The sequence below is a fragment of the Pteronotus mesoamericanus genome, unplaced genomic scaffold (genome assembly GCF_021234165.1).
Source record: "Pteronotus mesoamericanus isolate MK-2021 breed Mesoamerican mustached bat unplaced genomic scaffold, CSHL_Meso_final contig_50, whole genome shotgun sequence".
NCBI classification, from domain to species: domain Eukaryota; kingdom Metazoa; phylum Chordata; class Mammalia; order Chiroptera; family Mormoopidae; genus Pteronotus; species Pteronotus mesoamericanus.
In genome coordinates, this window is record NW_026555186.1 from 22641795 (window position 1) to 22655353 (window position 13559).

The following is a 13559-nucleotide window of genomic DNA, read 5'->3' on the forward strand; positions in this document are numbered from 1 at the left end:
CTGAGAGGTGAGTTAGCGCTCCACCTCCCTGCGCTTCTCCAGCCCGGGCTCTCTGAAGCTGGCCCAGAAAGAAGAGCTCTGTAGCTTCCCTGGCAGCTCAGTTGCTGGATGAAATCTTAGTGTGGTATGTCTGGGGGATGCAACTGTGTGCCGCTGCTTGGAGGATAAGGCAAGGCAAATGTCGGCCCAGTACGAGGGGCAGAATTTCCTCAGAAAGCTTTCCGCATGTGGAAGGGGCAGCCGCAGCAAGACATCAGTTTCATGGCACCAGAGGTTTTGCTAGAAGGCTAAGTTCCTACCTAGCTGGAGAGAGGCAGAGATAATTCCTCAGCAGGGCAGGGTATTCGACTCCATTTTCCCCAAAGGTCCTTCCATCCTGAAATTCTGATGCTTTTATAATCTTCCAGCAGGATTGGAGGGAGAGACAAAATACACAATTTGTCCACAAGCTAAAAAAAAAAAAAAAAAAAAAAAAGGCCCAAATATCAGTTTATCAGTACCAATGTGAACATCTTAAAAACTTTAAGTGGAATTTTTGCATCTCTTCCCTTTCCTCCTTCTAAAGCAACTATAGATACTCAGAATTTCCACAGCTCACTGGACTTAAATTGACTACCATTTAGTGGCTGTTCATATAGCGATGACCTCAGTGCGTTATAAGTGATGTGGATGTGACCTGTGCCAGCCTGTAATTCTGGACTGTGATTAGATAGCAGGATTCCAAAGGCAGCTACCTTACTGTGGGTTCCCAGTATTTTTCTTGGCACCTGGTATGCCTTTCCCTCAACAGGGACCCAGTAAGTAGCTGGGAGTTGACCATCATGACTCAGTGACATTTCTATCGTAATACAGCGATGACCTTTTGCTTTTTCACTTCACACCCCAACTTCTGAGTGGATGGCACGCACTAGAGTATCTGCTGTGCTTCCAGCACTCCTTCCCTTTTACTTCTTCCATCCTTTTGTTGGCCTTCCTGTTTGGTTCCTGGAGTCTCAGGCTAGTAGACACACAGTCAGCTATGCCAGAGTTGGCAGTAAAGCACGTATTCATTTCTTCTCCCAAGTCCCCCCTCCCTGTTTCAGCTTTGACTGAAAGTGCACGTGCCACACAGCTGGTAGGATACCGTCCAAGTTTCAGAGAACAGCATCACCCTGCTCTCAACTCCATGGAGACAATCATTTTTATCGATTTTTTTCTCAAATTTCTAACCTCATACCTAAAATAGTGCCTGACAGTCCATCACTATGTATGGATGGAATAAATGACTGTCATTCCCTGAAAGTCAAGCCTATTCTTATGTTTTTACCTGCGCTCAAAACATGACATACACTTCTGTGGTACGTATGCTTTGACAATGGCACTGACACCTTGGGAGGTAGGGCATGCATTTTGATTCTTGCATAAATTTTAAATTATAGCTGTCAAAATGTAAAAACTGACCCAGTGTCAATGATAAATAAAGGTTCAAGGGCAAAGTAGACAGGTTTTATTAAAGGAAAGTAAACCTCTGGGTGTATTAGAGATGATGGCTATGATGAGGGACAGAGAAAATGATCTAGAAGTTGGGGCAGGTCTCGTGCTGGAGCGGATAAGGCACTGTCAGGGCAGGTGGTTAGAATGCAGGCCCCGCAGGTGGAGGCCTGCTTTTGTCCTGCTCACTGCCATCTCCTTGGCACCCGCAGCGGCACTCGGTTGTAGTAGATGGTACATAAAATTAACCGGTTGTTGTCATTGGATGTGCTTTGAACCAACAAGAGAGTTCTGAATGAGGAACTGTCGGGGCTACCTTTTAAAAAAATTTTTATTGTATTTTTTCCATTACCATTTAACCCCATTATAACCCCCGCCCCCTTCAATCCATGCCCATGAGTCCTTTTTCCTTTTTGCTCAATCCCTCTACTCGCTAGCCCTCCCCCACCAATAGCTGTGGTCCTGCTCTCTGTCTGTGAGTCTGTCTGTTTCCCTTGCCAGTTCAGTTTGTTCAGCCCTTCAGTCCTTGAGTCCTTCAGTGAAGTCTGTATTCCCCCATGGTGTGACTCTAGTCCAGCCTAGAGCTGAGTCACTGCTGCCCTTTTTCAGCGGGGACCCCGTCCTCAAGTGCACTGCAGCCTCCATCTGGCCGGCTCCCTTCATCACATGACCTGACAGGCCCTGGAGGAACTGGGAGCCCGGCAGACCCAGAGTCTGGGCCTGGAAACTGACCCCAGTGCAGTCAAGCTCTGTGCGTGACCTTGGGCGAGTCAGGAACTTCAGGGACCTTTATTGTCTTCATCTGCAAGTCCCCAACTTCACTGACAAGATAAGAATAACAATTAGAGTTCAGAGGTATTTGATCTGATACATTTGTATTAGCAAGAACGGGACCTATGGTGGTTCTGAGGATAGTGGGAAGGGCAGGAAGACAGTACCTTCAGAGAGGAAAGCATCAGGGACAATTGCCAATTTTTCTAGGAGCCTGCCCATTTGTTCTGTTGCTGCTAGAATGGTTACTGAGTGCCCATGGCTGCCTGAACTCTCCTCACTTCACTTGTTGCCATGGTGAGGGGCAGACATAATAAGCATTTACCAAATACAGGGCAATATGCTGTGATTTTGCATCTCCTTTTCACAGGGAACCTGTAGTGTAGGAAAGGTACCTGACTGCTGAACGCTTTTCATTTCATTTACTTTGTAGGATGAGCAGAACCATTCGTCTTTTTTATTCTCTCTCCTTATTCCTTCTTTCCCTTTATGGAGAACGTTGTAAAAATCTGAAGAAGCTGGTACCAGATGGCAAATTTTTCGTACTCAACAGACACCAGTTCCTGTGCTTTTGTGAATGCGATGGTTTAATGAATTGTCTTATGCACCCCTGAGTTTTATTTCTGAATTGTGCTGTAGGAGCGAATCTGTTCAGTGCAGACACTCGAAGGAGTGGCTCTGCTGAGCAGAAACGAGTGTGGTTATGGGCACTGGGCTGGTTCTGTGGGGGTGGGGCCGGGCAGGCGGCCCTGCAGGGCAGCAGAAGAGGTGCGGGCAGGCTGGCCAGCACTGCCCTGGGCCCCACCTGGTGTCTGCCACCAGCTGGAGGGTTCTGTTGCCTCTCAGAGTCCCAAGAAGGGAGAATTTGACGGGTCTATGATACTAGGGTGGGAGTAGGCGGTGATAGACAGACTCATGCGGCATTAATGAGTAAAGGTGAGTGTAATAAATTTACTGCAGAAAGATGCTTAGGGGGCTCCCTTCGATCTTTCTGGAACACATTTTTTTTGAACTGATATTCTAAGTTACATATTATAAAGTTACTGAGCCTGCAGGACGAAGCCTCGTGAGGTCAGATGACCGACAGTGCGTTCACGTCCGTTGGGTCCCCGGAGCACATTAGTCCTCTCAGAGCCGTGCTCAGTCCCGTGAAGGTGCCTCCGTGTGCCAGGCCCCGAGAGTCATTCCGGGGCTTTGGTTTTCATCACGATGATTCTCAATTTTTCTTTCCTGTTTGGCCTCCTGACTTGGGTGGGAGGCCAACATTTCTAGCTTCGGGATTCACACATGCCATGGCTTAGTTTCCAGCATTCCTGGAGAGCTCGCCGTGTGTCCAGTGCTGTTCTTAGTGCTTCACAAATGTTAACTCATGCAGTTCTCACACTGTGCCTGTGGGGCGAGGAATACTGTTGTCACTTTACAGATGTGAAAACTGAGGCACAGAGAAACAAACATCTCTGGTGGCCACCCGTCTCGGGTCGCTCGGGTTTGGATCTGTGTATGTCTGCTGTCCCCGAATGATTATGAAAAATGCCTCTTTTCACTTTCAAACCCTCCGCGCTTGAACAACAAATTATACCCACATGAACCGAATTACTTTGGTTCGAACTCAGGCACCTGTAGAGAGAGCCCGCATTCTTGTTCTGTGGCATTAAAGCTGCTCCATCTACGTTTTCCTTCAGCACATTTCAGTTTGCGGTCACTTAAATCTGCGTGCAGAATGGATTATTCTCTTACAGGAGAGATGATTTTGTTTGGTGCTCCTCTGCTTGGTTCATTTCACTATATACATAAATTTTCAGTGCTCTGTTGAGGTTACAGTTATGGGGTCGGAGAACGTGATTTGAGTTGTGAGGCCCTATATTTCCATTTTTTAAGTTTATTTTAGACAAAGCCCAGAATGCTATAATGAGGGTTAAATTGGTGTCATTTTGGAAATCAGGCCGTGGGCCCCAGCGGCTGAATCTCTGACCTGAGCAGCCCGTGCTGGGTTCCCTCAGCGGGGGGGACATGCTGCTGCTGTGGAGTGGCAGGGTCTCCTCGTTGCTGTGACAGTCCCAGCCCCTTTGAGCCCTCTGAGCGGACACGCCACTTCAGGCCTGACGGGGAAGTCCCACCCCACGGGCAAGGGGCCCGGGCACTTCCTTTCTAGCACCCGCCCTCCAACACTCCCTTGGGTCTAATCACGCCGGGGAGTGTTCATTATTACATAGGCTTCCTGCGCCAAATCGTGTGATTAATTTATTTAACCAACTTTTGGAATTTTAGTTTTAGAATATATTGGAATTACTCTATGGGCCCATAGCAGTTATCTTGTATTTACATGGTCATTTTGGGGTAAAATAAAAAAGTTATTTTGGTGTGTGGGAGTTGGGGGGTGGTCCTGCCCTAGATTCCTTTTTGTTACTGCGTTACTTTGTAACTAGAGGGAAAAAAAAACATTTCACATCATTTTTAAAGACCTATTTCCTACATTTAAAATGCAGCTGCAGCCATTAGCACCCACCCTGTTGATACGAGAATTAAGCTGTGATATTCTTTGAAAGCATAAAATGGTGACGAGAACATGCAGTGCAGAGGTGTCTCAGTAAGAGGAGTGATACAAATGCAGAATGTAAGAAAAAATTCTCAAGTTTCTCCAACAGTAACTCAGGGATAATAATATCTTTTGGAGGTGTGATAAGAATTAATGAGGCACCATTTGTGAAAAGTTCTAAGATGAGTGTTCTGTTTTATTATTATTAGCTTCATATTGCTCTTAGAAACTCAGCATTCAAAATGAACTGTAACACCTGACTTTTGTATCAAGGATGTGGAATATTCTAATTGAACGTGACAGTGAATGATGAGACTTTATGAAACTGGGATAGCTGTACTAATGGTCCCGGGTGAAAAGAAGATGAGACAAATTCCATGGATTTTTATACTTTTCTATAACTTTTCCCATGACAATATGCTCCGCTGAATTATTACTGGATCCAGTTAGTAAACTGTGTGGAGATACCCCAAAGTGAGAGAACAGTTCTTTTCTTGAAGGGGTATCAGAATTGTTTTTCCTCTCTTCCGTATGTAAAATGGAAAGCATAGCTCAATCTTATGAGTCAAAAGGTCGTCTTTAAGTCTTTTTCTTTTTAGTGTATGTGGGGGAGGGTGTGTGTGTATCATCCGTTAAAAAATTCTGTTTGTCCCGCCTTCAAGATCTACTTCCCTCCTCACCTCTGCCCTCTGTCCACCACTTTAATCCACTGATGATCCCTGGATTTTAGTGGTTGCCACCTAGCTTCTCCTCCTGCTTCAGATCAGCCTTTGCCCTTGGCAGTCTTTTCTCCATCTCAGAGTGGCCCTCGTAGTCTGCGCATCCATCCGCTGGAGGCTTCGGGCCTATGTCCTGCCAGCCTCTCTGGCCCCGCTTCCCACAGGGTCATTCACTCATGTCCTTCTGGCCACACTGGACTCTGCTTTTTCCTTGATCACACTGCGCATGTTTGTGTCAGGGTCTATTGTCCCTGGTTCCTGGAATGTTCTCCCCCTACTCTTCCACCTTAAAAAAAAAAAAATCTAAGAGAAAGTAGACGAGGATATAGGGGATATAAATGGTGACAGAAAAAATTAATTAATTTCTAAACTTACAAAAAAGTTGGAAGAATAATACAGTCAACCCCCATGTTCACCTTTTGATGGACCAGTTAACACTCGCCACATTTGCCTTTCCTTCCTGCCTCCTTCCCTTTTAGCTCCTGTATATATTTAACAAAACTTTTTTGCTGAACCATTTGGGAGTAGTTTGTAGACATTTGACACTTCCTAAATATATCAACATTTATCTCCTAAGTATATTCTTCTTCATGACTCTAGTGTTATTATATCATTATACTCCCAAGTTTAACATGCATGATGAAATATTATCTGATATGCAGTCCATGCCAAATGTCTCTGATTGTCCCAAAATAGTTCTTTTTAGTTTTTTGGAAGTCCAGGATACAAGGAAAGATTCTATATTCTATTAAGTTTTCATATCTCTTTAATTTAGAATAGTTTTACCATTTTGGGGGGTATTTTTTATAACATTGACATTTTTTGAGCATAGGACTGTTTTGTTGAATATCCTACAGCCTTAATTCATCTGATATTTTCTTCATCATTAGATTCAAGTTTAAACTTGTGTATCAAGAGCAAGTGTTCCTCATAGCATCACATTGGAAAGTCCAAAATCTGGTGTTTGCCAGATTTGTCTCTGGTAGTGCTACCCATCCTTTTTGCTTTATTAAGTAATAACCATTTGAATATCTTCTTCTCAGCAAGCATTTGTCCAATGGTCTTTGCATTCACTGATTACATTGATCAAATCCAGCATTTTGCTGTCAAATGACAGTTTTCTATTTTTTAATTAAAAAAATTTTTTAATTGATTCTAGAGCAAGGGAAAAGGAGGGAGAAAGAGAGGGTGAGGATCTTCGATGTGAGAGAAACACTGATCAGTTGCCTCTCACACGTGCCCCATGCGGGGACCAAGCCTGCAACACAGACATGTGCCCTCACTCACTGGGAATCGAAACTGCGACCTTTCAGTTTGGAGGACAATGTCCAGCCAACTGAGCCACACCTGTCAGGGCTCAAAGCACAGTTTTCTAATAATATATTAGCTACTGTTTTTCAGTTAAAGAAGAATTTTTTTCCTCCTTCCTCTACCCCTATTTTTAGGGGCGTTGCTATTGATTTGTGCATTTTTTAAAGACTAAAACAGAAAACAAATACATATTTGGTGTCTCATACTTATGATCTTTTATTTGCTAGTTAGGTTGTCCCAAATTCATCAGCAGGGAGCCTTTCAACCAGACTCCTTGGTTCTTTTGACCTGATCCTGTTAGTCTTTGAGCACTTCTTTCTCGGGCACAACACAATGTTCTAGTTGTGCAGAGCTGCCGCTGGAACGCCCTCCCCCCTGATCCCCAGTCACCTGACCTCTTCTTCGCTTCTTCAATGTCTGTACTGAATATTACTGCAACACAGGCCTTCCCCAGGCCCTTTAAGAAAGCCCTCTGGCACCCCATTTTAAACACGCTTTATAATTTTTCCTGCGGTGCATATTCCCACTAGATAAATAACATTTATTTGTTTATGTGTTTGTTAATCTTACCCAACTAGAAGGAAGCCCTCAAACGGACAATTTTGATCACCACTGGGTCCCTGGTGTCTGGTACCTAATACATGCTCAACAAATACTTGTTGGAAAAATGAATGAATGTGTTTTTCCCCATCACGCTTGCAGCTTGAGGCTGCATCACGCTCTTCCGGATTAGCTGCTCCTCTCCCACTTCTTGACACTGAGATGAATCAGGCTGCAGGGGCTTCGTGCTCATCCATCTGGAGTTCACTGCAATTTTACTTGTAGTGGTTTTCCTGCCTTTGGATTCTGGTCATATTTGCAACTATCACTAACAGCGCATCACACATGACACTCACTGCAAGGCACTTGGCAATGACAGTGGGAGCATTTGTGATGCAGTTTCTTCTCCAGCTTCTCTGCACAGAAGGTCTGGTTATTTTAGAATTTAAAAAAATGAAACACAGCACTATGTTAGAGTTTTTACATGGGCTGTAATGGTGGGAACTAAAAATTGAGTAGAATAAAGGTTTTATTTTCTAAATGAACAAGTAAGCAAATAATACCTGAAAATGACTTCATGGGACTTGCAGAGCATAAGAGTAGTTCTTATCCTCAAAAGAATTTCTCTTCTAACTGAGATGAGAATTAAGAAAGGAATACAGAATAGGAATTGCATATTAACACTTGATGTAATTGATGGGTGTAGTAGAATGAATGGTGGCCCCAGAGCTATCAAATCCTAATCCCTGGAACTTGTAAGCATTATCTTAGTTGGAAGGACAGTCTTTGCATATGCGATTAAGGATTTTGAGATTAAGGAGAGCATGCTGGATTATCCCAGCGGTTCCTAAATCCAATTACAAGTCTCCTTATAAGAGAGAGGCACGGGGAGATTTGACACACAGCGGAGCCCAAAGAAACAAGGAACAGATTCTCTCCCTGCATCTCTGGAGGAAACATGGCCTGCTGACTCCTTGATTTCGGCCTATTGATGCTGATTGTGGACTTACGGTCTCTAGAACTTGGAGAGAATGTATTTTTGTTGTTTTAAGCCACTGAGCGTTTGGTAATTGTTACAGAAGCTATAGAAACCAAATATAATGGTGAACTGTACATTCATTTTTACTGTGACTGTCATATGACGCTGTGAGAACGGTATGGTGGCACTTTTGCCTCCATTTCCTAGAAGAAGCCCTAAGGATTGAGGGAGTCATAGGACCTGAACCAGTGTTTGTAATTCTTTGTCCAGTGCTCCTTTTACTCTACTTGGTCCAGTGCCTCCTCCTAAAAATGAAAACCAGTGAACAGCCTAGACTGCTGACAGAATTGGTTCATGAAAGTGACAGAGCACTGTGGCCAGAAAGATCAGGGATGGACTTGCGAGAGGTGGATCTCCAAGGGCATCCTTACAGCGCAGAGGCATTTAAAGGGTTGGACGATGATGAATTCTGTTTCCCACAATCCAGGGGACTTACTCCCTCTTCAGGGGCTATTTTAACCTTCCGAGTTTTGGATGCCTTTGCGCGCGTGTGTCTGTGTGTCTATGCATTCGTGGAGGGGAGAGTTCCTTGTTGTGGGGATGGCAGGAGATTTTGCCCCACCTCATGATGTGATTGCCTCTTCCGCAGGCATTGTGGCTTCCTGACATGTTAGGGCAGTGGGATCTGGGTAAGCCTGCACAAGGCTCCAGATAAAAGCCACGGAGCGAACTGCAGATCCAGCCTTCGGGGCCTTAACCATTCTTGAAAAGCACCTAAGATTAGGTTCACTCCTCTCTGGGAGCCATTGCACTTCTGCTGTGCAGACCCTGCTGCAGATCTGCGCTCTCGTTCTCCTGGCCCGCACTGCTGCTCTGGCTACCTACCCCAGCAATGGGGCTTCCTGTTCCCTAATCTATTCAACAACCATCTTGCTTCCAAGAGCCAGGGGCAGTGCCAGGAAGATGAAGATAAGTGGGGTTCCATCTCTCCCCCCAGGAAGCTTTCAGATGGCTATGGGAAACCGCTTGACTGGAGTGTGCCAGCAATAACATGCGGTGCTAACCCCATGCAGCTCCCTCTGCACAGACATTGGGAGAACAAAGCAATGTGTTTAGTACAGAGGACTCTGTAGCCTCACCCCGGACCAGGACGTGGAACATAGTCCCTAGATGGTGGCATCTGGCTGGAGGGCCTGGAAGTTAACATCCCCACAGTGCACATCTGGGTATTTCGTGTGCAATGATTATAATGTGCTTTGGTTTATCCATCCTTTACCTGTTCCTTTTCTGGAACTTACAGTGCGATCTAGGAGCCATGATCATATGGGCTTCCTGTTTGGCTCAGCATGAGATAGAGTAAGCATAATTCAATGCTGTTTTTGTTCTTTTAATAGCCACTGACTACCATCTTAAATTCCTTTGCATCTAAATTCTTCTGTTGATGATGAGAAGTTATTAGTTTTATAGACATTTAGCAAAGGCCAGCACCCCAGAACTACATGGCACTGGATGATGGGGGTTTATATTGCACCAGGGATGTGATATAAACTGCCTCACCTTTGTGACTTGGGGAATTCTTTCCAATGTCAGGCATTGTGTAGAGCACTTCTCATGTTTTCTTGAATGAATATATCTCTTGATTGAACAAAGACAGAAAGCAGAAAATGACTGTGAATTCTAGAACATTTAAAGTTTTCTAATTCATTGATTGCAATAGCAGCTATAGACATTTGAAAAAATTCTGATGCCTCTATGTGTGGCTTTGTTTATTCAAGCCATTGGCAGTGCTTGGGAGTCACAGATTCTTCATAATGGCTTCTGGGGCACATGCCATCGTCCTCCGCCTGTATGACCCATCAGCCTGCCATGGGCTGCTGTTTCTTTCCAAAAGGAGAAAAGATTATAAATCACCAAAGGTCGAGAAATAAGGGAGATTCCACTCAGTGCTATATTGTTTGTGAAAATGGAATTGAAAGAGTTTAACGTAAAACGTATTTTTATTGTTTTATCAGTTCTTGCAAAATTGTGTACACGCCAGTGGTATTTTGATAACGTGAAAGTGATTTGAACTCAGTACCTGGAACACTGTGATTAGCCTGTCTCCGAAGGCATTTTCATTTCTACTCTCTGCTTCTTTGGCGCTTCAGTGCAGGATCCATTGCCTGAGGTGGTTCTGTCATTTATTGGGGTGATCATTACATAAATGATATAAATGTCTAATCATTATGTTGTACATAATGTTATATGTACATTGAAACTCTAATTGAAAAATAAAGCAAAGTAGCATTGTTATAAAAGTCCACATATAAAATTATATTGCTTGCTTATTTTTGAGGCACTATTTAATTATATGCATGAGTTTGTAAATTCCTTCATTCTCCCTTTCCCTCTAAAAAATACAGTTTCTTTAGAGCTTTTAAGATTGGTTGACCTTGAGTGAGTTGTAGCAATGAGAACAACATGCTAAAGAAAGGCATGACCTAAAATATACTCATTCTTCTTTACTCTGTTTATAAATCAGCCTCCTTAGGAAGTCATCTTAAAACTGTTTATAAGTTGTGGTATATGTTAGCAAATACAACCAACTCTGGTTGGTTTGCTCCACTAGTACTGTGGGAGGCATCCAGAGAGAAGGTGTTCTGATTTTCCTGTTTTAAGTAACCAGTTGGTTAGGCCTAGACACCTGAAACAATAAAACATAAAGGTTATATTCTGAAGGCTACATAATGGTAAAACCAGAGGATTTGAGAAATTAAAAGCAGAATATGAAATAGGGGCTAATTAAGTAAGAGGAGGAAGGAAGGTCACCCGGGATGAGCAGAAAAGGCAGGAATGAGAGGAACGATGAGACGTGTTCAGGGATGGGGCATAAGGCAGCTTGTCTAAGAGCTTAAGAAGCATTAGAATGTGGAGAGAAGGAATGTTCATGGAAAAGACAGGCTGGGAACAGACAGAGTTTCTCACAAGCCAGTCTACAGGCTTTGGGGTTTATTTATGTATTTATTTATTTGTTTATTATTTATTTATTTATTTTTCCAGTATGGAATGTGTCTGAGATTTTTAACCAGGAAAATTCGTAGTTTTAGCAAGATTTGGAGAAACATGGTATGAATAGAGTGGAGAGAAGCGAAGTGCAGAAAATGGACGATCAAGAACAGAACTAGAAAGACGGCAGGGGAGAAGGGAGACTGTGAAGGGTGTTATGCAAGAGGAGTCAGCAGGATCTGCTGAGGGATGGGAGGAGGCATTACACAGATTGGAGGAATTGTAGTCTCTCCGGGAGAAATAGGGAAGTGGGAGAAAAACCAATTTTGGCAAGAACGATTTCAGTTTTAATTATGTTTAGTAATGTCCAACCTGAAACTGATGGCAGAGTGGCCAGGTGGCACCATGCAGCATGCTGCGGGAGATGCCGTCCCCGAGCTGAGAAGAGGTTCCAGGACTTGGTGTACAATGTGGATGAAGGTGCGGGAGGTATCAACAAAGACCCTAAGGCCTTTTTTTAAATTGTGAGTGGGAGACAGATGCTCTGCAAAATCCACCTTGCTCATTGTTCCTGTGGTTTGGAGTCTAATGAAGGATGGACAGCGAACAGTTCCCAGTTCAGGCAGGGAACAGGACTAGCCTTGGGGAGAGGTGTTCGGCTGCAGCCTGCAACTGAGAGTTTTTGAGGCCATGTACCTGGGGAGTAAGCCTAGTCTCTGACTGGAGAAACACCTGAATAGCCTGAAGTTCCAGTTTGGGCCCATAGCCTCTGTAGGCCCCTCGAGATGCCGCAGAAGCCAGGCAGAGCATTTCCTTCCACTTACAATGCCAGCGAAGAACTGGAGGAATTCTAGTGGTAGCAAAGCCTCTCTCTCATGGAGGTGGACTGCAGACCTGGCTGTCCGCCAGGCCACCGTTCTCTTATCAAGAAAGAACGGGGACTATGCTGAAGAAAAAATAGCGCTGGCCTGAGACCCCAGCGCTCTGTGCACTTGACTACAGGAGAGGTCATTTGGGCACAGAAACTTCAAAGGCAAAATTTTGTGACCTGCCTCCACTCCCCTGTTACCTCATGATAAAATAGAGTGTGTGCCTTTGAGTCACAGTGCTTATTTTTCAGCCTTCTATGGTGAGGTAACTTGCAGTTACCTAGAATAGCTGCATGTATTGATCTGATGAATGAAATTTAGTAGCGTTGCTTTTATTTATTTGGAAATTATCAGCTTAAAGTCAAAACTTTCATTTTGGAAAGTCTTTTGACTAGAAGTCAATTGTTCATTATTCTAGGGAGAGCTAGTAATTGATACTTCTTTCTGACTGCTCTTTTGTATGACCCACTCAGAAATCTGTGCTGAGAAGGATTCTGGAAACAAAAACCTGTATGATTGGTTGTCAGCAGCACTTACTGCGGTGATGGTAGGGTAAGGATGAAGGTGGCAGCTCCTATGCTATAGATTTGCCAATGGGAATTGTATTCTGAAATTGGCATAGTTGCATTGAATTTGTATAGACAAAAATTGGCCAGAAGCTTCACGTGCTTCTGAAAAAAACAAAATCCTAGTTTGTCATCTTTGGAGAACACGCCATTTCATTGCCCTATAAATTGATTTGGGTTGTTGAGAGATAAAGAAGACAAGGGTTATCTTTATTTTTGTCCCATTTAATTTTTCAAGAGACTCTCTGACCCACTTTGATGTTACTTCTGAAGAAGCATTAAACACTCGGCATCCCTGCCAAGGTCAATTTGGCTCAGTAACTGTAAAGTGCTCTCCAGTTTAGGGATAATTCTCACATATAAACTCTAATTGGTTCCTCATTCAAGCCCAATGAGGTCATTCATACTGTTTATTTACTTGGTCTTCCTTTCATCATTTACTTTTTTATAATGTGTGAGGCAGCCCCAAATGATGTGAGGCCCCCACTTTCTGGGAATAGGTAGAAAATGTGGAGCTATTCAGTGGAGTTGTTCCCATATTATGGGTGAGGAAGTCAGGATTTGCAGAGATGAATTTACTTGTCCAGACCGTTGCAAACTAGAAAGGGGCAAGGCTAGGACTCAGCCTCTCTGCTATGATGGGCTTGCTCATGTAGGCTTCCTGTGGGGGATATGTTCCTTCTCCTTTAGTATCATCAGCCTCATTCCATTCTGAACCATGGCATCCTTCTCCCTGCCTGTCTGTCTGTGCTCACTCATCTTTAACTTCTCCATTTTTCTTTACTGAAGGGGACTGAAACTGATTCTAATACA

The 13559-nt window shown here is 43.8% G+C and overlaps 1 protein-coding gene across 3 annotated transcripts in view; it reads left to right on the plus strand.

Annotated features, from left to right (window-relative positions):
- The window catches only part of MAST4 (microtubule associated serine/threonine kinase family member 4), a 527956-nt gene that overhangs the window by 337460 nt on the left and 176937 nt on the right, over nucleotides 1–13559 (plus strand). The window lies entirely within an intron of this gene.